Genomic DNA, 26,862 nt, shown 5'->3' with positions numbered 1-26,862 from the left:
TGTTCAGGCAGTATAGGGGGTCATGCTGGCTCTGGTATTTCAGGGTTTAGGGCAGTGCAGTGGTGTTCAGGCAGTGTAGGGGGTGGTGTTTCAGGCATCAGGGCAGTGCAGTGGTGTTTGCACATTGTAGGGGGTCATGCTGTGTCTGGTGTTTCAGGGTTTATGGCAGTGCAGTGGTGTTCGGGCAGTGTAGGGGGTCGTGCTGGGTCTGGTGTTTCAGGGTTAGGCAGTGCAGTGGTGTTCGGGCAGTGTAGGGGGTCTTGCTGGGGGTGGTGTTTCAGGGATTAGGGCAGTGCAGTGGTGTTCGAGCATTGTAGGGGGTCGTGGTGGGTCTGAGGTTTCTGGGTTTAGGGCAGTGCAGTGGTGTTCGGGCAGTATAGGGGGGTCATGCTGGCTCTGGTATTTCAGGGTTTAGGGCAGTGTAGTGGTGTTCGGGCAGTGTAGTGGGTCATGCTGCGTCTGGTGTTTCAGGGTTAGGGCAGTGCAGTGGTGTTTGGGCAGTGTAGGGTGGCGTGCTGGGTCAGGTGTTTCAGGGTTTAGGGCAGTGCAGTGGTGTTCGAGCAGTGTACGGGGTCGTGCTGGGTCTGGTGTTTCAGAGTTTTAGTACAGTGCAGTGGTGTTCGGGCAGTGTAGGGAGTCGTGCTGGGGCTAGTGTTTCAGGGTTTTGGGCAGTGCAGTGGTGTTCAGCCAGTGTAAGGGGTCTTGCTGGGGGTGGTGTTTCAGGGTTTAGGGCAGTGCAGTGGTGTTCGGGCAGTGTAGGGGGTCTTGCTGTGGCTGGTGTTTCAGGGTTTTGGGCAGTGCTGTGGTGTTTGGGCAGTGTAGGGGGTCTTGCTGGGGCTGGTGTTTCGGGTTTAGAGCAGTGCAGTGGTGTTCGAGCAGTGTAGGGGGTCGTGCTGGGGGTGGTGTTTCAGGGTTTAGGGCAGTGCAGTGGTGTTTGGGCAGTGTAGGGGGTCATGCGGGGGTGGTGCTTCAGGGCTTACGGCATTGCAGTGGTGTTCGGGCACTGTAAGGGGACATGTGGGGGTGGTGTGTCAGGGTTTAAGGCAGTGCAGTGGTGTTGCGGGCAGTCTAGGGAGTCTTGCTGGGGTTGGTGTTTCAGGGTTTAGGGCAGTGCAGTGGTGTTCGGGCAGTGTAGGGGGTCGTGCTGGGGGTAGTGCTTCAGTGTTTAGGACAGTGCAGTGGTGTTAGGGAAGTGTAGGGGGTCATACTGGGGTAGTGCTTCAGCATTAAGGGCAGTGGTGTTCGGATCCTATAGGGGGTCATGCTGGGGGTAGTGTTTCAAGGTTTAGGACAGTGCAGTGTTGTTCGGGCAGTGTAGGCGGTATTGCTGGGGGTAGTGCTTCAGGGTTTAGGACAGTGCAGTGGTGTTCGGGCAGTGTAGGGGGTCATGCTGCAGTTGGTTTTTCAGGATTTAGGGTAGTGGTGTTCGGGCAGTGTAAGAGGTCTTGCTGGGGGTGGTGAATGAGGGTTTAGGGCAGTGCAGTGGTGTTCGGGCAGTGTAGGGGTCTTGTTGGGGGTGGTGTTTAAGGGTTTAGGGCAGTGCAGTGGTCTCTGGGCATTGTAAGGGGTCTTGCTGCAGTTGGTGTTTCAGGATTTAGGGTAGTGGTGTTCGGGCAGAGTAGGAGGTCTTGCTGGGGGTGGTGAATGAGGGTTTAGGGTAGTGCAGTGGTGTTCGGGCAGTGTAGGTGGTCTTGCTGGGGTTGGTGTTTCAGGGTTTAGGGCAGTGCAGTGGTGTTCGGGCATTGTAGGGGGTCTTGCTGGGGTCTGGTGTTTCAGGGTTTAGGGCAGTGCAGTGGTGTTCGGGCATTGCAGGGGGTCGTAATGGGTCTGGTGTTTCAGGGTTTAGGGCAGTGCAGTGGTTTTCGGGCAGTGTACGGGGTCGTGCTCGGTCTGGTGTTTCAGGGTTTAGGGTTTAGGGCAGTGCAGTGGCCTTCGGGCAGTGTAGGGAGTCGTGCTGGGTCTGGTGTTTCAGGGTTTTCGGCAGTGCAGTGGTGTTCGGGCACTGTAGGGGGTCTTGCTGGGGCTGGTGTTTCAGGGTTTTGGGCAGTGCAGGAGTGTTTGGGCACTGTAGGAGGTCTTACTGGGGCTGGTGTTTCAGGGTTTATGGCAGTGCAGTGGTGTTCGGGCAGTGTAGGGAGTCGTGCTGGGTCTGGTGTTTCAGGGTTTAGGGCAGTGCAATGGTGTTCAGGCAGTGTAGGGGTCGTACAGTGGTATTCGGAGAGTGTAGGGGGTTGTGCTGAGTCTGGTGTTTCAGGGTTTAGGGCAGTAAAGTGGTGTTCGGGCAGTGTAGGGGGTCGCGCTGGGTCTGGTGTTTCAGTGTTTTGGGCAGTGCAGTTGTGCTCGGGCACTGTAGGGGGTCGTGCTGGGGGCTGGTGTTTCCGGGTTTAGTGCAGTGCAGTGGTGTTCGGGCAGTGTAGGGGGTCTTGCTGGGTCAGGTGTTTCAGGGATTAGGGCAGTGCAGTGGTTTTCGGGCAGTTTAGGGGGTTGTGCTTGGTCTGGTGTTTCAGGGTTTAGGGCAGTGCAGTGGTGTTCGGACAGTTTAGGGAGTTGTGCTGGGTCTGGTGTTTCAGGGTTTTGGGCAGTGCAGTGAGGTTCGGGCAGTATAGTGGGTCAGGCTGGGTCTGGTGTTTCAGGGTTTAGGGCAGTGCAGTGGTGTTCGGGCAGTGTAGGGAGTCATGCTGCGTTACGGTGTTTCAGGATTTTGGAGAGTGCAGTGGTGTTCGGGCACTGTAGGGGGTCTTCCTGGAGCTGGTGTTTCAGGGTTTTGGGCAGTGCAGTTCTGTTCGGGCACTGTAGGGGGTCTTCCTGGGGGCTGGTGTTTAACGGTTTATGGCATTGCAGTGGTGTTCAGGCAGTGTAGGGAGTCGTGCTGGGGCTGGTGTTTCAGGGTTTAGGGCAGTGCAGTGGTGGTCGGGCAGTGTAGGGGGTCGTGCAGTGGTGTTTGGGCAGTTTAGGGGGTCATGCTGGGGCTGGTGTTTTAGGGTTTAGGGCCGTGCAGTGGTGTTCGAGCAGTGTAGGGGGTCGTGCTGGGGGTGGTGTTTCAGGGTTTAGGGCAGTGCAGTGGTGTTCGGGCAGTGTAGGGGGTCGTGCGGGGGTGGTGCTTCAGGGCTTACGGCATTGCAGTGGTGTTCGGGCACTGTAGGGGGTCGTAATGGGTCTGGTGTTTCAGGGTTTAGGGCAGTGCAGTGGTTTTCGGGCAGTGTACGGGGTCGTGCTCGGTCTGGTGTTTCAGGGTTTAGGGCAGTGCAGTGGCCTTCGGGCAGTATAGGGATGTAGGAGAGTAGGGTCTGCTTTCTATGTTCACCCCCACGTTTTGCTTTTGCTTTACTGGTTTTCGACTTAGATGTGGCTGTGGGCCTGCTAATCAGACCCACAGCTCTGCTGATCTCTCTCTAAATTAATACTATGTACTTTAGGTGCATAACCCATTTGGATAGGATCACCTTATTGGCCCCTGTACAGTGTACCCTAGGTACCCAGGGCATAGGTGTACCCTAGGCCTACCAGGGGCTGCAGCATGTATTATGCCACCCCTGGCCTTCCATTTTGACACAACTGGCTGATCACTCAGCTGGGGCAAGGTCGTGTAATCACCCCTTGCTTAGGTGTAGTATTCCTATACCTAACTTACATATAGACACATGTGTACCTATCAGTCACTCCTATGGCAGGCCTTGACAATCCTGGAGGCAGAGTTCTTGGTAACATGTGAGATGGTGCTCTAGCATGAGCTGAGCCTGTCTGCAGCTTTCGGAACCTTGTCTTTATAGCTGTTCTATGATATAGCCTACCATATACTCTTAAAGTGCCTTATAATCTTAGACGGTTATGGTAACTATGGTTTGGCTTTATCGAAACATGTCGTGTAAGGTGTCTAACACTGTGGAATAATACCCCCATGCCATTTCTGGACATGAGAATATTATTCCCCCCTTCTAGAGGGAAAGACATGTTAAAATCATACTTCAACTGTTAGCCTCTGACCAAAGCCTCAGCATCACAAAATGGATGCTGCTGCCACGACACAAGTCTGACCTCCTGCAGCTGGGAGTGATCCCAGCCAGGGAGGCCTGGACAATAGGTTTCCTGCTTGGGGAGGTGCTAGCACCTCCCCAGACAGCCTTTAGTGTATTGGGGCAGGGTGGGCTGAAAGGAATGAGACATGCCTGGGGCACACAAGGTGTTCCTTGCATAGTCCAGTTCAAACCGGCGCTGGGGCACTCCAGCCCCAGCTCTGGCGCGAAACTGGACAAAGGGAAGTGGGTGTAACCACCCCCTCCCAGGTCCCACCCATAAGGCGTGACCTAGCAGGTATCCCAGCCCCCCAGATTAGTATAAGAGTGGGAGTTGGGCCTCAAGACTTTAGATTATCCTGAACCTGCAAAACTGAACAGAAACTCTGGACCTTCGACATTCGACGAAAGAAGAAGACTGAAGAATCTCCCTTGTAGCCAAGGAGTGGCTACCCTGTGCAAACAGGCACCATCAAGAGACTACCCTTTGCTTTGCCCACGTTCTACGAGGAACCGACTGCAGAGCCTGACCAGAGCCTTGACTTCCAGACTTCTCCGACCCTGATCCACATCTACAGCAGAGCTGAGATCCGTGGAGGCGACGAGCGACGTGGGACCGGCTACCTGGAAAAAGTGGCTAGTAACTTAAAGCGCAGCTTCTGAGGTACCCTCGGAGTTGTGCACCGGGGATTGAGAAGCCCCAACCCCAAGCACCATCTGCACCGAAGATCAGCCCCCCACACTCCACGAGTCCTGCGTGGGGCCCTTCTGCATTTTCCTGCTTGCCGCGTCTGTCCGGTTGCTTGCCCGCTGGCTAGTGGCCTTTGTGACGACGCACCCTGAAATCTTCTGCGCTGGTTTGGCTCCTCCAGACTGGCTCCCGCTTCTCTGCAAAGAAGAAGCACCCCAGACCTTCCTGGTCTGCACCAGAAGCAAGTCCTCCGTTCTTCGTGGGTTCCGCTTGCCAAGGCTTGGTGAGTCCTAGTCCAACTTCGACACCGCCGACAGCAAGAGCCTACGTGGGACAGCTCGCCTCCTGGTCCGGGTCATCCTCGACGCTTCCTGGTCCTCCTGGCTGCAGCGACAAGCTTCACCTTCACCTGCAATCTTCACGACATCGCCTGGTTCCTTCCTGGTTCCACGTGGTCACTGGCTAGTGACCTTGACTCTGTCCCTTCTGCTTGCAGGTTTCCTCTCTTCTTGATCCCAGCCTTGGGATCCACCGGACACTCTTCACTGACTGCCTGTCAGCATCTTTCTTCAGGCATCCATAGGAGTCGACGACGAAAACGACGCATCTTCACCCCTATGCACCCGCAGCCTGTGGGCTAGGTAACTTGGGTACTCCGGTGCTCATCAGGATAGTGACTATCCTAGTGTCTAGTTTTCAAGTCTCAACTTCCTAGCTACTCCGGAAGTGTCCTAAATCTACCGTTTTCTAAACTGTACTATTGCTATTGACTTTTACGCATTACGCGTGAGTGTTTCCACTCTGCACACGAATCCCGGGGGCCTCCCACTTCCTAACTAACGCTAGTGTAGTGTAGCCCCAGCGATTCCCTAGGCCTAGGCCTATTCTATTTCCGTGACAGTGGTTCTTATACCACTTACTTAGTATATGGTTTGCGTGGCCCCTAGGGCCTAACTGTATTACTTACCTGTGTGACTTAATGTATGCTTAAATAAGACTGTGTTGTACTTACCTCTAAACTCATAAAGAGTGCTGAGGGTTTGACTAGAATAAATACACTTTATTTTATATATATATCTGTTGTGGTGTCCTTTCATTTGGTATTCAAGGGATTATATATGGTATCACAGCTGGCTTCACATGCCATTCAGAGTTTAGCCTAAGACTGCTCTTGTCCATGCTACCACTAGGATAGCTGGTCTATAAGGTTGACTTTACAACCAATCACCATAAGGGTATTTGGACTGATATAGGGTGTACACTAGAACTAGTGACATCATACATCAGGCCAACTTCTCACATTGGTGAGCAGCGGTTGGGATCTGAGCTTGCTGTTGTAATACCATTGTAATCTCGAGATACTAAATTGAAAGATCACACAGATATTGTCTAGGTACATATAACATAGATTATAATACTTAAGTCCTACTGGACTTTGTAGTTGTAGGTTGAAGGGAGTAACACACCCTGACTACAACTACTAGAGAGGTTTAGTAGATACAACTAGTGTAGGTAGGTGCACACACCACACCCTCACTAGATCATGTCTCTGAGAGGAGATCAAGTAGATGCTCTATCAGGAGGATCAGGTCTGCAAAAGACCCCCTCTAGATATGATACCTTAACATTCCAGGAGATGAAACACTTGTGTACCTCCAGAGGAATAAAGCAGGGTGCAAACCCTACCCTCCTTCAGTTAAGACAACTCCTAGAGGAGTATGACATTCTTAGGGCATCTCAGGCAGGTACCCTAGGTACAGAGGAGGGTCTACCCACCACAGAGGAGTCAGAGGAGACTTCAGATGAAGAGGTAGACAGCCAGGGCCAAGTAGGAAGACTTAGCCAGGCTAACCTAAGCTTACATGGGAGTTTGAATGGGGTCCCCCCTTACAGACCCCCAAGTAGGCTTACACAGAGAAGCAGGAGGGACAGATCCCCTTCAAGGGAATCCATCCACTCCCATGTCTCTAACATCTCTAATGCTTCCTCTCACAGGGGAATGACTTCCTCTGAGAGAAAGGAGCATGAAGCCAGAATGAGGGAAGCTAATCTGAGGATTCAGAGGGAAGAACTTGCCCTTGCCAAAGAGAAGCTTGCTCTGGCTAGAGAACAAAAGTTGAGTGGGTCAGAACCCACTGGTGGCAGCAATATCCCTAAGGATAGAGACAGGCACTATGATAATAGAAACCTGAGCAAGATTGTCCCTCCCTACAAGTGTGGGGATGACATCCACAAATGGATAACTGCTTTGGAGAGAGCTTGCAAAGTACAGCAGGTACCCCAAAGTCAGTGGGCAGCTATCTTGTGGCTCTCCTTCTCTGAGAAAGGCAGAGACAAGCTCCTCACAGTTAGTGATGAGGATGCAGATAATTACACTGTCCTGAAGAGTGCTCTGATTGATGGGTTTGGCCTAACCACTGAACAATACAGGTTGTTGTTCAGGGATACCCAGAAGACACAGACTCAGGACTGGACTGACTTTGTAGATTGTGCCACTAAGGCTCTGGAAGGCTGGCTAATGGGAAGTAAGGTTAAGGACTATACAGGATTGTATAATTTGATCATGAGAGAACAAATACTTAACAACTGTCAAAACCAGCTATTGCATCAACACCTGATTGATTCTGATCTGACTTCTCCCCAAGAATTGGGAAAGAAGGCAGATAGATGGGTCAGGACTAGAGTTAAGCAGAAAAACCAGAACCAGGGCGGTGATCAGAAAAAGGCAGACCAGAAGGGTAATGAGCAGAAACAAAAAGACCAGAAGTCTTCACCAGGCCCCCAAAAGGCTCAGGGGGAGGGTGGTCCCAAAAAGGATAAAAAGAAAGATGGCCAAAAGAAACCATGGTGCAACTATTGTAAGTCCAACTCACATTGGTTTAGTGAGTGCACCAAAAAGGATAAGCCCCCAGCCACCATTGCCCCTAAGGCAACTGTACCCCCTAGTTCAGCTGTAAGTGGTGGTTCCCAGCAAAAGGGTGTAGTAGGGTTAACCCTGGGAACTGAGGAGGATTCTGGCCTAGTCAGAGTACCTACTCAGGCTGTTCTGATCTGTGATGGGGACTTAGCTTTGTCCTCTACTGTAGGCCCCAGTAACCTGGGCAAGTACAGACAGACTCCTTTTATCAACCAAAGAATGGCTCAGGCCTACAGGGACACTGGAGCTAGTGTCACAATGGTGACACCTGCTTTTGTGGACCCTGGACAGATCATACTAGGTGAGAATTACCTAGTGACCAACGCTAGCAATGCCACTACCTCCCATAGTGTGGCTATTGTTAACTTCTCCTGGGGAGGGGTAACTGGCCTCAAGAAAGTTGTTGTTAGTTCAGACCTTCCTGTAGAGTGTTTACTGGGCAATGATCTTGAAACTTCAGTTTGGTCTGAAGTGGAGTATAGGACCCATGCAGAAATGCTGGGGATAGATGCACATGTCCTTGCTGTGACCAGGTCACAGGCCAAAAAGTGCACCACTGAACAAGTGCTGGATCCTGAAACTATGGACCAGTCACAACCCAAGAGAAAGAGCAGTAGGGTTAAGGCTGTGCCTTCCCCCCTGCCTCAGGTGGTGGATCAGCCCTCCCAGGAGGATGATTCTGAGAGCCCTGAAGGAACTGTCCTAGAAGAACTTGAACCTGATCAGGTTGAGTTTCTTGGGACAGGGGGACCTTCCAGGGCAGATCTGAGGCAGGCTCAATTAGACTGCCCCTCTCTTGAACCCCTCAGACAGCTGGCTGCTGCTGAGGCTGCAGGGAATGCTCAAGGTACCCATAGAGTGTATTGGGATGAAGGGCTACTGTATTCAGAGGCTAGAGACCCCAAGCCTGGTGCATCCAGGAGGTTGGTCATACCACTGAAGTTCAGAGGCTTCCTTCTCACCTTGGCCCATGATATTCCCCTTGCAGGACATCTAGGCCAGAACAAGACTTGGGACAGGCTTGTCCCTCACTTTCACTGGCCCCATATGTCAGAAGATACTAAGGAGTTTTGTCGCTCCTGTGTCACCTGCCAAGCCAGTGGCAAATCAGGTGGCACCACAAAGGCCCCCCTCATACCACTACCTGTGGTGGGGGTCCCCTTTGAAAGAGTGGGCATAGATATTGTAGGACCAATGGACCCACAAACAGCATCTGGGCACAGATTCATACTGGTGATAGTGGACCATGCCACCAGGTACCCAGAAGCAATTCCCCTGAGGACCACAACAGCTCCTGTTGTGGCAAGGGCCCTGCTTGGAGTATTCTCCAGAGTGGGCTTTCCAAAGGAGGTCATTTCTGACAGAGGTACCAACTTCATGTCAGGATACTTGACTGCAATGTGGAAGGAGTGTGGTGTTAACTACAAGTTCACCACACCCTATCACCCACAGTGCAATGGGCTTGTTGAGAGATTCAACAAGACCCTAAAGGGAATGATAAAAGGATTACCAGACAAGCTTAGGCGAAGATGGGACATCCTTTTACCCTGCCTTCGGTTTGCTTACAGAGAGGTGCCACAAAAGGGGGTTGGCTACAGCCCTTTTGAGCTTTTGTTTGGGCATCCTGTAAGAGGACCCCTGTGTTTGGTGAAGGAAGGATGGGAGAGACCTCTCAGACAACCCAAACTAGACATAGTGGATTATGTACTTGGTCTCCGCTCCAGGATGGCAGAGTATATGAAGAAGGCTTCTAAAAACCTTGAGGCAAGCCAAGAACTCCAAAAAGCTTGGCATGACCAAAAGGCTGTACTGACTGTTTACCAGCCAGGACAGAAAGTGTGGGTGTTGGAGCCAGTGGCCCCAGCAGCACTCCAAGACAAATGGTCTGGACCCCACACTATTGTTGAGAAAAAGGGAGAAGTCACCTACTTGGTGGACCTTGGGACTCCCAGAAGCCCCCACAGGGTGCTTCATGTCAACAGATTGAAGGCATATGTTGACAGGGCAGACATGGGGCTACTCATGGCTACAGATGAGGGGCAGGAGGAAGAGAGTGACCCTCTCCCAGACCTGTTGACTCAGAACCCTGATGATGGCTCAGTTGATGGTGTGGTCTTTTCTGACAGCCTCACTGTCCATCAGCAACAGGACTGCAGACAGGTTCTGCAATCCTACAGACATATGTTCTCTCTGACCCCAAGTCAGACAAACTGGTGCACCCATGAGGTGGACACTGGTGACAGTCTGCCTGTGAAGAGTAAAATCTACAGGCAACCTCACCATGTCAGGGACTGCATAAAAGTTGAGGTACAAAAGATGTTGGAGCTGGGAGTCATTGAACCTTCAGAGAGCCCTTGGGCTAGTCCTGTAGTTCTTGTGCCAAAACCTCACACCCAAGATGGTAAGAGAGAGATGAGGTTTTGCGTGGACTACAGAGGTCTCAATGCTGTCACTAGGACAGATGCCCACCCAATACCTAGGGCAGATGAGCTCATTGACAGACTGGCAGCTGCTAAGTTTTTGAGCACATTTGACCTAACAGCAGGCTACTGGCAAATCAGACTAGCTGAGAGTGCAAAGGCCAAAACTGCTTTCTCGACCCCAGGAGGACATTATCAATTTGTGGTAATGCCCTTTGGTTTGAAGAATGCACCTGCCACTTTCCAAAGGTTGGTGAATCAAGTCCTTACTGGGTTGGATGATTATTGTGAAGCTTATCTTGATGATATTGCTGTCTTTAGCTCCACCTGGGAGGATCACCTGGTCCACCTGAGGAATGTTTTAGAGGCCCTGCAAAAGGCAGGCCTCACTATCAAGGCCACTAAGTGCCAGATAGGGCAGAGCAAGGTTGTATACCTGGGCCACCTAGTTGGTGGGGGTCAGGTTCAACCACTGGAGAGCAAGATCCAGACCATAAAGGACTGGGCTCCTCCAACTACCCAGACTCAGGTCAGAGCTTTCTTGGGCCTGATTGGGTACTACAGAAAGTTTGTTAAGAACTATGGGTCCATAGTGACACCACTTAATGACTTGACCTCCAAGAAGATGCCAAAGAAAGTTCAGTAGACAGTAAGCTGTCAAAAAGCATTTGATGACCTGAAGCAGGCCATGTGCAGTGCACCTATTCTGAAAAGTCCAGACTACTCCAAAGAGTTCATTGTCCAGACAGATGCTTCTGAGTTAGGTGTGGGAGCTGTTCTTTCACAACTGAATGTAGATGGTCAAGACCAGCCCACTGCTTTTATAAGTAGAAGGCTGACCCCTAGAGAGAAACGTTGGTCAGCTATTGAGAGGGAGGCCTTTGCTGTGGTTTGGGCCCTGAAGAAGCTGAGGCCATACTTGTTTGGCACTCACTTCAAGATTCAGACAGACCATAAGCCCCTCTTGTGGCTAAATCAGATGAAGGGTGAAAATCCCAAACTTCTTAGGTGGTCCATTTCCCTACAGGGGATGGACTTCACAGTGGAACATAGACCTGGGACTGACCATGCCAATGCAGATGGACTCTCCAGATATTTCCACTTAGAACATGAAGACTCAACGGGTCAAGGTTAGTTTAATGTCCCTAAGTTTGGGGGGGGGGGGGTTGTGTAGGAGAGTAGGGTCTGCTTTCTATGTTCACCCCCACTTTTTGCTTTTGCTTTACTGGTTTTCGACTTAGATGTGGCTGTGGGCCTGCTAATCAGACCCACAGCCCTGCTGTTCTCTCTCTAAATTAATACTATGTACTTTAGGTGCATAACCCATTTGGATAGGATCACCTTATTGGCCCCTGTACAGTGTACCCTAGGTACCCAGGGCATAGGTGTACCCTAGGCCTACCAGGGGCTGCAGCATGTATTATGCCACCCATGGCCTGGCCTTCCATTTTGACACAACTGGCTGATGACTCAGCTGGGGCAAGGTCGTGTAATCACCCCTTGCTTAGGTGTAGTATTCCTATACCTAACTTACATATAGACACATGTGTACCTATCAGTCACTCCTATGGCAGGCCTTGACAATCCTGGAGGCAGAGTGCTTGGTAACATGTGAGATGGTGCTCTAGCATGAGCTGAACCTGTCTGCAGCTTTCGGAACCTTGTCCTTATAGCTGTTCTATGATATAGCCTACCATATACTCTTAAAGTGCCTTATAATCTTAGACGGTTATGGTAACTATGGTTTGGCTTTATCGAAACATGTCGTGTAAGGTGTCTAACACTGTGGAATAATACCCCCATGCCATTTCTGGACATGAGAATATTATTCCCCCCTTCTAGAGGGAAAGACATGTTAAAATCATACTTCAACTGTTAGCCTCTGACCAAAGCCTCAGCATCACAAAATGGATGCTGCTGCCACGACACAAGTCTGACCTCCTGCAGCTGGGAGTGATCCCAGCCAGGGAGGCCTGGACAATAGGTTTCCTGCTTGGGGAGGTGCTAGCACCTCCCCAGACAGCCTTTAGTGTATTGGGGCAGGGTGGGCTGAAAGGAATGAGACATGCCTGGGGCACACAAGGTGTTCCTTGCATAGTCCAGTTCAAACCGGCGCTGGGGCACTCCAGCCCCAGCTCTGGCGCGAAACTGGACAAAGGGAAGTGGGTGTAACCACCCCCTCCCAGGTCCCACCCATAAGGCGTGACCTAGCAGGTATCCCAGCCCCCCAGATTAGTATAAGAGTGGGAGTTGGGCCTCAAGACTTTAGATTATCCTGAACCTGCAAAACTGAACAGAAACTCTGGACCTTCGACATTCGACGAAAGAAGAAGACTGAAGAATCTCCCTTGTAGCCAAGGAGTGGCTACCCTGTGCAAACAGGCACCATCAAGAGACTACCCTTTGCTTTGCCCACGTTCTACGAGGAACCGACTGCAGAGCCTGACCAGAGCCTTGACTTCCAGACTTCTCCTACCCTGATCCACATCTACAGCAGAGCTGAGATCCGTGGAGGCGACGAGCGACGTGGGACCGGCTACCTGGAAAAAGTGGCTAGTAACTTAAAGCGCAGCTTCTGAGGTACCCTCGGAGTTGTGCACCGGGGATTGAGAAGCCCCAACCCCAAGCACCATCTGCACCGAAGATCAGCCCCCCACACTCCACGAGTCTTGCGTGGGGCCCTTCTGCATTTTCCTGCTTGCCGCGTCTGTCCGGTTGCTTGCCCGCTGGCTAGTGGCCTTTGTGACGGCGCACCCTGAAATCTTCTGCACTGGTTTGGCTCCTCCAGACTGGCTCCCGCTTCTCTGCAAAGAAGAAGCACCCCAGACCTTCCTGGTCTGCACCAGAAGCAAGTCCTCCGTTCTTCGTGGGTTCCGCTTGCCAAGGCTTGGTGAGTCCTAGTCCAACTTCGACGCCGCCGACAGCAAGAGCCTACGTGGGACAGCTCGCCTCCTGGTCCGGATCGTCCTCGACGCTTCCTGGTCCTCCTGGCTGCAGCGACAAGCTTCACCTTCACCTGCAATCTTCACGACATCGCCTGGTTCCTTCCTGGTTCCACGTGGTCACTGGCTAGGGACCTTGACTCTGTCCCTTCTGCTTGCAGGTTTCCTCTCTTCTTGATCCCAGCCTTGGGATCCACCGGACACTCTTCACTGACTGCCTGTCAGCATCTTTCTTCAGGCATCCATAGGAGTCGACGACGAAAACGACGCATCTTCACCCCTATGCACCCGCAGCCTGTGGGCTAGGTAACTTGGGTACTCCGGTGCTCATCAGGATAGTGACTATCCTAGTGTCTAGTTTTCAAGTCTCAACTTCCTAGCTACTCCGGAAGTGTCCTAAATCTACCGTTTTCTAAACTGTACTATTGCTATTGACTTTTACGCATTACGCGTGAGTGTTTCCACTCTGCACACGAATCCCAGGGGCCTCCCACTTCCTAACTAACGCTAGTGTAGTGTAGCCCCAGCGATTCCCTAGGCCTAGGCCTATTCTATTTCCGTGACAGTGGTTCTTATACCACTTACTTAGTATATGGTTTGCGTGGCCCCTAGGGCCTAACTGTATTACTTACCTGTGTGACTTAATGTATGCTTAAATAAGACTGTGTTGTACTTACCTCTAAACTCATAAAGAGTGCTGAGGGTTTGACTAGAATAAATACACTTTATTTTATATATATATCTGTTGTGGTGTCCTTTCATTTGGTATTCAAGGGATTATATATGGTATCACAGCTGGCTTCACATGCCATTCAGAATTTAGCCTAAGACTGCTCTTGTCCATGCTACCACTAGGATAGCTGGTCTATAAGGTTGACTTTACAACCAATCACCATAAGGGTATTTGGACTGATATAGGGTGTACACTAGAACTAGTGACATCATACATCAGGCCAACTTCTCACATGGGAGTCATGCTGGGTCTGGTGTTCCAGGGTTTTCGGCAGTGCAGTGGTGTTCGGGCACTGTAGGGGGTCTTGCTGGGGCTGGTGTCTCAGGGTTTTGGGCAGTGCAGGAGTGTTCGGGCACTGTAGGAGGTCTTACTGGGGCTGGTGTTTCAGGGTTTATGGCAGTGCAGTGGTGTTCGGGCAGTGTAGGGAGTCGTGCTGGGTCTGGTGTTTCAGGGTTTAGGGCAGTGCAATGGTGTTCAGGCAGTGTAGGGGTCGTACAGTGGTATTCGGGCAGTGTAGGGGGTTGTGCTGAGTCTGGTGTTTCAGGGTTTAGGGCAGTAAAGTGGTGTTCGGGCAGTGTAGGGGGTCGCGCTCAGTCTGGTTTTTCAGTGTTTTGGGCAGTGCAGTTGTGCTCGGGCAATGTAGGGGGTCTTGCTGGGGGCTGGTGTTTCCGGGTTTAGTGCAGTGCAGTGGTGTTCGGGCAGTGTAGGGGGTCTTGCTGGGTCAGGTGTTTCAGGGATTAGGGCAGTGCAGTGGTTTTCGGGCAGTGTAGGGGGTTGTGCTTGGTCTGGTGTTTCAGGGTTTAGGGCAGTGCAGTGGTGTTCGGACAGTTTAGGGAGTTGTGCTGGGTCTGGTGTTTCAGGGTTTTGGGCAGTGCAGTGGTGTTCGGGCAGTGTAGTGGGTCAGGCTGGGTCTGGTGTTTCAGGGTTTAGGGCAGTGCAGTGGTGTTCGGGCAGTGTAGGGAGTCATGCTGCGTTACGGTGTTTCAGGGTTTTGGAGAGTGCAGTGGTGTTCGGGCACTGTAGGGGGTCTTCCTGGAGCTGGTGTTTCAGGGTTTGGGGCAGTGCAGTTCTGTTCGGGAAGTGTAGGGGGTTATGCTGGGTCTGGTGTTTCAGGGTTTAGGGCAGTGCAGCGGTGTTCGGGCAGTGCAGGGGGTCTTCCTGGTGGTGGTGTTTCGGGGTTTAGGGCAGTGCAGTGGTGTTTGGGCAGTGTAGGGGGTCGTTCGGAGTGGTGTTTCAGGGTTTACGGCATTGCAGTGGTGTTCAGGAAGTGTAGGGGGTCATGTGGGGGTGGTGTTTCAGGGTTTAAGGCAGTGCAGTGGTGTTCAGGCAGTGTAGGGGTCGTGCTGGGGGTAGTGCTTCAGGGTTTAGGACAGTGCAGTGGTGTTCGGGAAGTGTAGGGGGTCATACTGGGGTAGTGCTTCAGGGTTAAGGGCAGTTGTGTTCGGACACTGTAGGGGGTAATGCTGGGGGTAGTGTTTCAGGGTTTAGGGCAGTGCAGTGGTGTTCGGGCAGTGTAGGGGGTCGTGCTGGGGCTGGTGTTTCAGGGTTTAGAACAGTGCAGTGGTGTTTTGGCAGTGTAGAGGGTCATGCTGGTGCTGGTGTTTCAGGGTTTTGGGCAGTGCAGTGGTGTTCGGGAAGTGTAGTGGGTTTTGCTGGGGGTGGTGTTTCAGGGTTTAGGGCAGTGGTGTTCGGGCAGTGTAGGGGTCATGCTAGGGGTGGTGTTTCAGGGTTTAGGGCAGTGCAGTTGTGTTCGGGCAATATAGGGGTCATGCTGGGGTGGTTTCAGGGATTAGGGCAGTGCAGTGGTGTTCGAGCAGCGTAGGGGGTCATGCTGGGAGTAGTGTTTCAGGGTTTAGGGCAGTGCAGTGGTGTTCGGGCAGTGTAGTGGTTGTGCTGGAGGTGGTCTTTCAGGGTTTAGGGCAGTGCAGTGGTGTTCGGGCAGTGTAGGGGGTCGTGCCGGGGGTGCTGTTTCAGGGTTTAGGCCAGTGCAGTGGTGTTCAGGCAGTGTAGGGAGTCATGCTGGGGCTGGTGTTTCAGGGTTTAGGGCAGTGCAGTGGTGGTCGGGCAGTGTAGGGGGTCGTACAGTGGTGTTTGGGCAGTGTAGGGGGTCGTGCTGGGGCTGGTGTTTCAGGGTTTAGGGCCGTGCAGTGGTGTTCGGGAAGTGCAGGGGGTTATGCTGGGTCTGGTGTTTCAGGGTTTAGGGCAGTGCAGTGGTGTTCGAGCTGTGTACGGGGTTGTGCTGGGGTGGTGTTTCAGGGTTTAGGGCAGTGCAGCGGTGTTCGGGCAGTGTAGGGGGTCTTCCTGGTGGTGGTGTTTCAGGGTTTAGGGCAGTGCAGTGGTGTTTGGGCAGTGTAGGGGGTCGTTCGGAGTGGTGTTTCAGGGTTTACGGCATTGCAGTGGTGTTCAGGAAGTGTAGGGGGTCATGTGGGGGTGGTGTTTCAGGGTTTAAGGCAGTGCAGTGGTGTTCAGGCAGTGTAGGGGTCGTGCTGGGGGTAGTGCTTCAGGGTTTAGGACAGTGCAGTGGTGTTCGGGAAGTGTAGGGGGTCATACTGGGGTAGTGCTTCAGGGTTAAGGGCAGTTGTGTTCGGACACTGTAGGGGGTCATGCTGGGGGTAATGTTTCAGGGTTTAGGGCAGTGCAGTGGTGTTCGGGCAGTGTAGGGGGTCGTGCTGGGGCTGGTGTTTCAGGGTTTAGAACAGTGCAGTGGTGTTTGGGCAGTGCAGAGGGTCATGCTGGTGCTGGTGTTTCAGGGTTTTGGGCAGTGCAGTGGTGTTCGGGAAGTGTAGTGGGTCTTGCTGGGGGTGGTGTTTCAGGGTTTAGGGCAGTGGTGTTCGGGCAGTGTAGGGGTCATGCTAGGGGCGGTGTTTCAGGGTTTAGGGCAGTGCAGTGGTGTTCGGGCAATATAGAGGTCATGCTGGGGTGGTTTCAGGGATTAGGGCAGTGCAGTGGTGTTCGAGCAGCGTAGGGGGTCATGCTGGGAGTAGTGTTTCAGGGTTTAGGGCAGTGCAGTGGTGTTCGAGCAGTGTAGTGGTTGTGCTGGAGGTGGTCTTTCAGGGTTTAGGGCAGTGCAGTGGTGTTCGGGCAGTGTAGGGGGTCGTGCCGGGGGTGCTGTTTCAGGGTTTAGGCTAGTGCAGTGGTGTTCGTGCAGTGTAGGAGTGTTGGACTTGGCCCTTTTTGCAGGGTCATCCCAAAACTTTTTGCCTTCCTCCTGTATTTTTTCTGACCTGTTGTTGGCTGTTTTATGACTCTGGGCACCTTACCACTGCTGATCAGTGCTAAGGTGCATATGCTCTCCCTATGGTAAAATGTATACATTGATTGGTTTCCATGTTTGGCTATTTGGTTTACTATCAGCCCCTAGTAAAGTGCACCTGGAGTGCCAGGGCTTGTAAATACAAATGCTGCTGGTGGGCTTGCAGCACTGGTTGTGCCACCCACAGAAGCGGCCTAGTAAAATGTGTCTAGGGTCTGCCATTGCAGAACCTGCGTGCGGTCTAGTACTGTCGCGCTGACTGCGCAAGTGCACCTACTTGCCAGTCCCCAAACCTTCACTTAACTACATATTAGTCACCCCTTTGGTAGACCCAAGGGCAGGGTGCATTGTAGGCATAAGGTAGGACTTGCCCTGATGTGTGTGGCATGTCCTAATAGTGAATTACAGCCATTTTCGTTTTTCACTATTGAAGGCTACCTGCTCTCCATAGGCCAGAATGGGCTGCTGGAATTACTACACGCTGTAATCCCAGTGGACTCAGAGAGCATGGTAGAAAGTCAAGTTTAGTATGCCTGAACTCAGGATAATAAAATACTTCTTTTAGTAAAGTTTATTTTAATATCCTGTGTTTGTAAATACTACTTTTAGAAAGTTAGTATTTACTGACCTGGCCATTTCAGTCCGCCTCTGCTGTGTGTGTGTGTGTGCTGCCTAGTTTCAGTGAGGGGCAGGGCTGGGGAATTCCAGGAGACAGGCTGGCTGCCAGGTGGTGGGTAGAGAGATTACACCAGGATGGGTGGGGGGGAGTACACCTTGACTCTGAATAGACCTGTGCTCTGCCACCACAATGCCGGCTCCGCCCCCTGTGGAGCGGCTGATGTCTCTGCCCTGCTGCTGAAAGGAAAGAGCAGAGTCACCACAACAAAGTGCTCCAAAACCGGACTGAGCCAGGCCCAGGCCCCCTGGCGACAAAGAACAAAAGAAACTTGCTATAAAAGAAGGAGCCCTGCTCTTAAGAAATCAGATCCTGTTTGCGCCAAGACGAACCTCTGCCTGAAGGAGAAGGACCTGGGAAAGCTGCATGGAGAGATACTGTCTCTCTGACTGAGAGACTGGCCTGCAGTGGGTGCATGTCTGCTGGAAGGAGAGGAAAAGACTAGAGGAAAAGACTTTGATTCAACTTGTGCTTCTAAACAATCTCCAAGGGCTTGCTGGTGAACTTGCCCCCTGAACTGTGCCCCAGGAACAGTGGGCGCTACCTTCCCCCAAGAAGAAGAGAAGCTGCTGGAGGTGACCCTGTAACGCTGACCCCCAGAGAACCTGTGTGCTCCTCTCTCTCTCCAAGCACCGCGACGTCTGCCACCGGGACTACCGTAAGCACCGCAAAGGCCTGCCTGCCTGGCCCTAGCACAGCAAGCAACTGTCCCCCCGAGCCGTAGCTCGCATCGCGAAGAAGAGAACCAGGACGTCCAAACGCCGAGCCTCTGCGACCCTGCGCCGCCGAGATCACAGTGAGGACCTGCGACGCACTGGTTATCCCCTGGAAAGCCGACAGCGCTGCTACGCGCTAGGAATTGCCCCCGTGCTGCCCTCCCTTCCTCTGAGCACTGTCGTGTGGCTGGGACCATCCTGAAGCAACCCACGAAGCATCGCCGCCCACTGACCAGGAGGGACGACAACGTGACGTGGGACGCTCCTGCAGGGACCCCTGAAGCTGCTGCGACCATCCTTGTGCAAGAATTAAGGTACTGTGTGCGAGCGCGTTGAAGTACGACCCGTCTGCTGCTTTGTTCGGGCCGTACTAGCGCTCTAGACCCGCTACGCGATTCACGCAAGAAGCGTGAACTTCGGCAACCTTCGGAGCAGCTCTACGAAGCGTTCCGGAGAAGTACGAACCGTATTCCATTAAATGTAAAGGACGTTGTTCACGCGAGAAGCGTGAGGTTCAGCAGGAGGCGTACCGGACGTGTACGACGCATACCTACAAGGGTATGGTCCGTACGGTTCACGTCCAGAGTACGCGTGCTCACGCGAGAAGCGTGAGAAATGGCAAGGTACGTCCAAAACCTCGTACGAAGCGTACCGGAGGCGCTACGAAGCGCACAGACACCCTAAAGAAGCTATTTTAAGTACAATTTTGCCATTTTAAGAACTGTGGACTGCCTGAAAGCCTTCAAGAGTTACTGGAACCTTATTTAAGCAAGAGAACTGTATTTTGACAACCTGCCTAAAGAAATCTTCTACATAAAGAATTTATTTTGGATATAAATACAGCCTTATGTCTCTGTGTGGTGGGTTGGTGGTTATTGTGTGGGACACTTTGAATGCTTAACCTAATGCCCTCTGGAAATCTAGCCTGACTGCTCGCGCCACGTTACCTAGAGGGTGAGCAGGGGTTATTTTTAAAGAGGTAATCCTACGCCCTGACTTAGATGAAAAGGGTCCCTGCTTGTCGCAAGTGCATACCTGCGCCAACCAGAGACCCCGGATTCTAACATTGGTGGCAGCGGTGAGGATTTACGGATTTGCATTTTTGGTGTCTGCGCAGTGATTACTAGCCATTGCACAGTGAGGACAGTCCAGTAGCTTGAGCCACAGAACTTTTAATTTTAATTTCGCTTGCCAAGAAAGAAGATCCCTTGTGTTTGGAGTCATGCCTGGCCCAAACAGAATTGAGAAGTCCGTCTCTGAAACCTCTGAGATAGCAGGATTGGAATGGGATGAGTCAAAACTGGATAGCTACAAGAAAACTGAACTCAAGCACTTCTGCAGGAAGCTAAAGGTTCCACATGCAGGATGCAAGAACAAATCAGATCTCTACAAGGCGCTGAGAGCCTGGATTGAATCAAGGGGTGCAACTGAAGAAGTTACACCATTGAAACCAGCGGACAGCGTTCACAGTTTTGGCAGAGGCCTGTCGCCAGAGGAGCTGGCAGACAGACAGGCCACCAGGGATCATGAATTGAAGTTGGCAGAGCTGGAAATAAATGGCCAATTGGAGCTAGAGAGCAAGAAAATGGCTCTTGAAGAAAGAAGAATGGAGCATGACTTCATAATGTGGAAATATGGTATGGAGCTCGAGAGGCTTGAGGCCATGAGTGTCTCAGCCCAGCAACAAGAAATGTGCGTAGCTCAGAGATTGAGCTTTTCTGAGTGGGAGGAGGAATCCAGCTCAGATGGTGGCAGCAATATCAAAGTTTCTAGTGCTGAGAGTGTAGTACGCACACCCAGAGATATGGCGCCTGACTTGAAGGAGGGGGTTAACATACACCAGGAGGTTCAAGGGCATGAGGTAGCTCCAATAGTGCGCAGTATCCCTTAAGGGAATAGGGTAACTGGCGCAGGGGTTCATGGTCCTAGTGGCGGGAGGGACACTCTACTGACTCTAGATGAGAGGTGCAGGGAGAGGGGTTCCCCCAAAATTGAAGTCCTGGTGGGTGAGTGTAAAGACCGCCCAGAAGAGTGTGGGTTGTGTGACAGAGACAGTCAGATACTGTCTTGCCAGTCTCAGGAGAGTGGTGTGGAGTACGTGTGTGAGGCACTGGATGGTAAGGTGAAGGATAGTTTGGTTAACCCTGCTAGGGGGCTGTGTGATCCAATTGTGGGAGAGCATATTGTAAGTCCCTGTTTTCCAGAGCTATGCCAACACCTGTGTGAGGGTGAGTTATCTGACCGCAGAGAGCTCACATTGGAGGCAGACCTTTTGGTGGAGTCCAGAGGGTCTGGGAAGGCATTGGGGAGTGATCCCGAGAGGAGTGGTTCAGGAATCTTCAAACCCAGTGTGGTGGAAGTGGCTCAGAGTAGCCCAGCTAGGTCCTGTAGTAGTGAGAGGGGTGTAGGGCCTCACGTCCTGTCTTTAAGGGGAAGGAGTGAGAATGGGTTATGTCCCGGTAGTGCCCAACCTCAGTCTCAGAGCCTGGATGGTTCTTTAAGGGAACACCAGGTGGGGAGCCTAGTCTGTCCTGAGGGGCTGCCCGTTGTGCGGGATCCCCTAGTGTCTGGTGAACGGGGAGTGTCTGTAAGCAGGCCTCCCTCAGTTCTGGTGTCGGGCAGTACCGCTCCAGTTGGGAGGGTGCAGAAGTCCAGATTGAGGGGTGAGAGGGGGAAAGAGTCCCCAGTGGAAAAACCAGTGGGTCGGGGGCCGGCCAGAAGGGCTGCGTCACCAGTGAATGACCATGGTGACACCACTTCTGTCCTGGGGGATCTTCATGCACTGTCAGATGGACAGGGGTCGGAAGATCTGCGCCAGGCAGACTGTCACACGACACATGAGTTATGTGTCACCCTCAGGGGGGGGCATGTGTGCTCCCCGGGTAGTCTGGTGCACCAGGCGAGCGTTCAACCGCATGGGTTGGTCCCAGGGTCGGGAAGCCAGGTTCAGGTGTTGTCTGACCTGGAGGGTGGGACAACTGTAATCAATGTCCTGACCGATGTTGCTTCTAGGGGTACCACGCCAGTTGGGAGTGGGCAGTACTCTGGAAGGGGGTGCTGAGGGAGGGAGTCCTCCCCTCTGACCCCGGCTCAACTGAAGGGTTTAGACCCCAGGTTGGAGGGCCAGGTTGAGGGTGTCCCCCCTGACCTGGACGCCCAGTTGCAGGATAGAACCCCTGAACTGGTGGGCGAATTGCACAGGACACCTGCCCCAGGTGCCCTGGCAATTCTGGAAGGGGGTACCACTCCAGGTGGGAGGGTACAGAGCCCCAAGGAGGAGGACCGGGTGTGGGAGAGGCCACCCCAGTCTTTGGTCCAGCCGCCGGGTACAGGCCTGGGGCTGGTGGGTCAGTGCCAGGATGTCATACCTGACCTGACAGGAGGGAGAATGGACAAAGGGTGCCAAGCACCTGGGGCTACTGCCCCCCGCTCCCTGGCGCCACAGAGGATGGAGAGCCCTGAGAGGCATACGGCCTGGGTCTCATCCCTGACTACTGTCAGTGGCCACTGTAGCATTTTGCTGTCTGTCTGTTGGGACACACCTGTGGGCTAGTTAAGGTTAGGTGCTGCACAGGTGGTGTCCACAGGTGAGGAGAAGGGTTCCCCATGGATTGGCTTGGTGGGCCCTGAGAGTATGGACAGAGGGAGTCCAATAGGTTCAGATTGGCGTAGAACTGGAGTCTGCCCCTGCAGTTGCGGGCCAGGTCCTTGTTCTATCGCCCCAAGCAGGGAAGACCATCACGGTGGTGATTGGTCTACCCTGCGTTTTGGCTGGAAGGGGGTTGTGTTGGACTTGGCCCTTTTTGCATGGTCATCCCTAAACTTTTTGCCTTCCCCCTGTATTTTTTCTGACCTGTTGTTGGCTGTTTTATGACTCTGGGCACCTTACCACTGCTGATCAGTGCTAAGGTGCATATGCTCTCCCTATGGTAAAATGTTTACATTGATTGGTTTCCATGTTTGGCTATTTGGTTTACTATCAGCCCCAAGTAAAGTGCACCAGGAGTGCCAGGGCTTGTAAATACAAATGCTGCTGGTGGGCTTGCAGCACTGGTTGTGCCACCCACAGAAGCGGCCTAGTAAAATCTGTCTAGGGTCTGCCATTGCAGAACCGGCGCGCGGTCTGGTACTGTCGCGCTGACTGCGCAAGTGCACCTGCTTGCCAGTCCCCAAACCTTCACTTAACTACATATTTTTTTTGATAAACAAGTTTTTATTATTTTCTTGTGCAACAAAAACAATGAGCCTTTCAGACCAGCCACATACATTCCTCCCATCTGGGAAGCATTCCCCCTCTCCGCCCCCCCCCCCCGGACCTCCTCCCCCCCCGCCCCCACCCCGCCCCGCCAAATCACAATACATTTCCTAACCATTTCCCCCAAACCCTACGATACTTTTTATGGCAGCCCCGAGCTTGGTACAGAGTCCGCTCCTGCGCCGCATACCAGTCCACTCCCGCACTCCATCTTGTCAGACTGGGTGGCTGCGGCTGTTTCCAGGCTGCCGCAATGTCCCTCTTTGCCACCATTAACGCTGTCATAAGAAACACTTTTTCAGCGCGCGTGCCATCCAGACCATCAGTGATGCCCAGTAGGATGTGTTTGGGGTCATGCGGTACCTCCCACCCCAGGACCTCCGTCAAGTCAGCCTCGATGCCACGCCAGTACCCCTCCAATTCTGGACAGGACCATACCATGTGAATAAAGTCGGCAGGGTCAAAGCTACAACGGGGGCAAGCTGCGTCGGTGGAAAGACCTGCGCTGCGCATGCGCGCTGGAGTAAGGTAGGCCGTATGAAGATAATAGATTTGAATGAGCCGCAGTTTGGCGGAAGCCGTCACCAACCTGGGAGCCATGAGGGCGTCCCGCCAGTCGATCTCATCCAAGGGACCCACCCATTCCTCCCATCGCTCCTTCAGACCCTCCTGGGGTACAGGGGTATTGTTAACAAGGGAACGATATATCCTGGATATGCCTCCCCTTCCCAGGTTACCCAGCACAACCTGAGCCTCCGGGGGGCTATGATCCGGCAGCCGGATGTCCAGCGGGGTGTGTACCCGTATGGCATGTCGCAATTGAAGGTACCTGTAGAATTGGGATGGGTGAAGGGAAAAGCGCGTCTGTAGTTCTGAATAGGAGCACATGCGACTCCCCCGCCATACATCCCCCAGCTGGGAGATGCCGAGCAAATCCCACGGCTCAAAACCCTCCAACCCCGCAACCTCCCGCAGCCATGTCCCATGCCAGAGAGGGGTGGCGCGCGTCAACTTCCCTGTCCACCCGGTGTGGCGGAGCGCGGCCCGCCAGGCCAGGAAAACCGCCCTGGTGATGTCCGGGCATGAGGCAGGGATAGGGGCGCCATACATGCGGTCTTGAACATTGGAGAGACCCAGGGCCTCCAGTTCCACCCTGTAGGCCGGGTCGGACCATCCCCCCCCCGAACCAGTCATGAATGACTAGAAGCCGGGTGGCCAGGTAATAAAGATAGAGGTTAGTCATGCCAAGCCCCCCGTCAAAGGTGGGGAGGCGGCAGAGCGGCAAAGCCAACCGTGGCCTGCCACCACCCCATAGGAACTTGGTGGCCGTCCCGTCCAACTCGCGAAACCACGACCTCGGAAAGGACACCGGAGTGTTCTGCAGTACATACAGAAACCGAGGGAGGATCATCATTTTATAGAGCGCCACCCTCCCCAGCGGGTTCAGCGGGAGCGAGTGCCACCGAGTGAGGTCCGCTTTGGCTTTTTTGACCAAAGGGGCCACGTTGAGCGCCCAGCTCAATTCCGGGAGGAGGGAGACCCAGATGCCCAGGTATTTGAAAGACAGCCTGCGGAGGGGAATCGTGGTCTGCCAATCAAAGCATTCTCGAGAGGGGTGAAGAGGTACGAGGACCGACTTGCGCGAGTTGAGGCGGAGGCCAGAGGCGCGGGCGAAGCGGCCTAAGATGTAGAGGGCCCGGGGGCCCGAGCGCGCCGGGTCACCAAGGTACAGCAGAACGTCGTCCGCGTAAAGGGCGATTTTGTCCGCCTCGAGGCCCGGCCACTCCCATCCCCGAATGAGAGGGTCCGATCTGATTAGGGCCGCAAGGGGCTCCATTGCGAGCGCAAAAAGGAGGGGTGAGAGTGGGCACCCCTGCCGTGTGCCCCGGCCGATCCGGAACGCTCTTGACAGCGCCCCATTAACCAGCACTCTGGCGCGAGTGCGCGCGTACAGAACCCGCACCATCCCAACAAACTTGGGGCCGAAACCCATGTGGGCCAAGACGTCGAATAGGTAGGGCCACCCCACCGAATCGAAGGCTTTCTCGAAGTCGGCAAGCAGGAGAGTGAGGTAGGGGGATACACGGTGGCGGTGTGCCAGAGCCACGTGGAGGCGGCGGAGGCAATGGCGCGTGCCCCGATCCGGCATGAAGCCGCACTGGTCCGGATGCACCAGACCCGACAGGAGGGGCCGGAGCCGCTGGGCCAGGACCGTGGCATACAGTTTGATATCGGTATTGATCAGTGAGATCGGCCGGTAGGCCGACCTATCATTGGGCGGCGGAGTGGATTTAGGAAGGACCACAATCGTGGCCACGTCGGCCTCCGGAGGGAAGGAGCCTCTCTCAACCGCCTCCGCGTACAGGGCACTCAGCCGGGGAACCAAGTGCTCCTTGTAGGTGGCATAAAACTCCTGAGGGAACCCGTCCGGACCTGGGGTCTTCCCGGCGGACGTGCGCCCTATTGCGTCCCCAATCTCCTCAGGAGAGATGGGAACTTCCAGACTTTCCCAATCACACTGCCGCAACCGGGGAAGGCCTAACTCACCCTCGGCGAGCAGTGAAGCCAAAGACAGATCCGACGCCCGCGCCCGGTAGAGTTGTGAGTAGTACTGAGCGAACGCGTCCGCTATGACCACAGACGAGGACTGAAGCGCGCCACCCGAGTCGGTCACCGCCGGGATGATGCGCGATGCTCTGGGGTAAGTGGCCAGCCGGTGCAAGAGCGCCCCATTTTTGTCGCCCCAGCCGTATACCCGCGCCACCGAGGATTGCCAAAGGAGCTTGGCTGCGTCAAGCGACAGCTGACGAATCTCTTCGCGCAGGAGCCGTAGTTGCCGGGTCCCGGCCGGGTCGCCAGAGTCCGCGACGGATCGCTCCAGGCGCAGCGCCTGAGCCTCGCAGGCCGTGAGCCGTTGCTGCTGCGCCAGGCGATGTTGCACCACCTGTGCCTTGGCAACCCCCCTAACCGTGGCCTTGCATGCCTCCCAGAGGGTGCCCGCCGAGGAGACCGATCCGTCATTGTCGCCAAAGTAGAGTGCCAGCACGGATCCCACCTCCCTACGGAGCGTCTTGTCCTGCAGGAACCATGCATTAAAGCGCCACATTTGGCGAGCCCCGTGGGGCGGAGGGCCCAATCCCAGCAAAAGCGGAGAATGGTCGGATATCCCCCGGGGAAGGATACGGACGTCTTGGATACCCAGACAATCGGCCGGGGGGACAAAGATCGCGCCTATGCGTGCCTGAGTGTGGTGGGCGGCCGAGGTATGGGTATATTGTCGTGTTTGTGGGTGCCAGAGCCGCCACGCGTCACAGAGGCCCTGTGCCTCCGCCCACCCCGCCAGCCGCTTCGCCTGCGCCGCGCGGGTGTCTGAGACCGGGCCCGAAGAGTCAAGGCGTGGAGCCGAGACGGCGTTAAAGTCCCCTCCGAGAACAACGGTGCCAGGCGGAAAAGCCGTCATCCAGGACGCGGTCAGAGATAAGGCCGAGGACAACCCCGCGGGTGGCACATACAGTGATACGAGACTGAGCGGCCGGCCCTCAAGCGTGCCACTAACCGCAACACCCCTCCCCTGGGAGTCTTGGACCACCCGGGCCAACACAAAAGGGAAGGAACGGCGCAGGAGGACCGCAGCCCCCCGCGACCCGCGCGAGAACCCGGAGTGCCACACTCGATCATATCCGAAGCGCGCCAGAAAGGGACAGTTCTCACCGAGGAGGTGGGTTTCCTGAAGCAGGATCACGTCTGCCCCCGCGCGCTGGGCGTAATTGAGGACGGCAGTGCGCTTGAGCCGGTCCAGCAGGCCATTCACATTCCAGGACAGGATGAGCACCTGGGCTTTGGGAGCTAAATCAGCCATAGCAGCAGTGGGAATGGAGCGTGCCGGGACGGGGGCAGGCAGGGAGCGCCGGGGGGACACCCCTGGATCCGGATGCCAGCAGAGGGGGGCGCAGAACTCCCACCCGGGGAAGCGAGCGGACGGTGGCAAAAGGTGAGCGGCAGTGGAGCGCACAGGTGGAGCTGAATGCAGGGGCACGACGCCGGGCGCCGCGCAGCGCTGTGTGAAAGGCTCAGCAAATAACAACCCAAACCCAAACAAAACAGTCTCGGCAAGAGAGACCCCAAACCAACCCCAAACCTCACCCCTCACCCCCCACCCTACACTTAAAAAAAACCAGAAGCATCTGTCGCCCGAACTGAACCAACAATCACAAGGCCCCAAGCTCAGGCGCTCGGGTATAAAGAG

The sequence above is a fragment of the Triturus cristatus genome, chromosome 1_1 (assembly GCF_964204655.1).
Source record: "Triturus cristatus chromosome 1_1, aTriCri1.1, whole genome shotgun sequence".
In the NCBI taxonomy this organism is placed as follows: Eukaryota; Metazoa; Chordata; class Amphibia; order Caudata; family Salamandridae; genus Triturus; species Triturus cristatus.
Note: the sequence above shows the minus strand (reverse complement) of the source record.